A 1,062-nucleotide genomic window follows, 5' to 3' on the forward strand; every position below is an offset into this window, starting at 1 on the left:
AGAACGGTGAGCAAAAATCCCAGAACCACACGGGGGGACCTAGTCAATGACCTGCAGAGAGCTGGGACCAAAGTAACAAAGGCTACCATCAGTAACACACTATGCCGCCAGGGACTCAAATCCTGCAGTGCCAGACGTGTCCCCCTGCTTAAGCCAGTACATGTCCAAGCCTGTCTGAAGTTTGCTAGAGAGCATTTAGATGATCCAGAAGAGGATTGGGAGAATGTCATATGGTCAGATGAAACCAAAATATAACTTTTTGGTAAAAACTCAACTAGACGTGTTTGGAGGAGAAAGAATGCTGAGTTGTATCCAAAGAACACCATACCTACTGTGAAACATGGGGGTGGAAACATCATGCTTTGGGGCTGTTTTTCTGCAAAGGGACCAGGACGACTGATCCGTGTAAAGGAAAGAATGAATGGGGCCATGTATCGTGAGATTTTGAGTGAAAACCTCCTTCCATCAGCAAGGGCATCGAAGATGAAACGTGGCTGGGTCTTTCAGCATGACAATGATCCCAAACACACCGCCCGGGCAACAAAGGAGTGGCTTCGTAAGAAGCATTTCAAGGTCCTGGAGTGGCCTAGCCAGTCTCCAGATCTCAACCCCATAGAAAATCTTTGGAGGGAGTTGAAAGTCCGTGTTGCCCAGCGACAGCCCCAAAACATCACTGCTCTAGAGGAGATCTGCATGGGCCAAAATACCAGCAACAGTGTGTGAAAACTTTGTGAAGACTTACAGAAAACGTTTGACCTCTGTCATTGCCAACAAAGGGTATATAACAAAGTATTGAGATGAACTTTTTTTCTTGACCAAATACTTATTTTCCACCATAATTTGCAAATAAAGTCTTTAAAAATCAGACAATGTGATTTTCTGGATTTGTTTTTCTCATTTGTCTCTCATAGTTGAGGTATACCTAGGATGAAAATTACAGGCCTCCCTCATCTTTTTAAGTGGGAGAACTTGCACAATTGGTGGCTGACTAAATACTTTTTTGCCCCACTGTATATAATCATTCTGACCTCAGAAAACAATAAAGCTTTCATTTCATGATGA

General features: G+C 43.4%; 1 protein-coding gene across 1 annotated transcript in view; it reads left to right on the forward strand.

The window, feature by feature from the left end:
* Positions 1-1,062, forward strand: part of LOC104963003 (low-density lipoprotein receptor-related protein 1) — a gene marked incomplete at its 3' end in the record, with an annotated part of 90,260 nt that overhangs the window by 16,098 nt on the left and 73,100 nt on the right. The window lies entirely within an intron of this gene.

This window comes from Notothenia coriiceps, unplaced genomic scaffold (genome assembly GCF_000735185.1).
Source record: "Notothenia coriiceps isolate Sejong01 unplaced genomic scaffold, NC01 NC01_scaffold00035485, whole genome shotgun sequence".
Classification (NCBI taxonomy): Eukaryota; Metazoa; Chordata; class Actinopteri; order Perciformes; family Nototheniidae; genus Notothenia; species Notothenia coriiceps.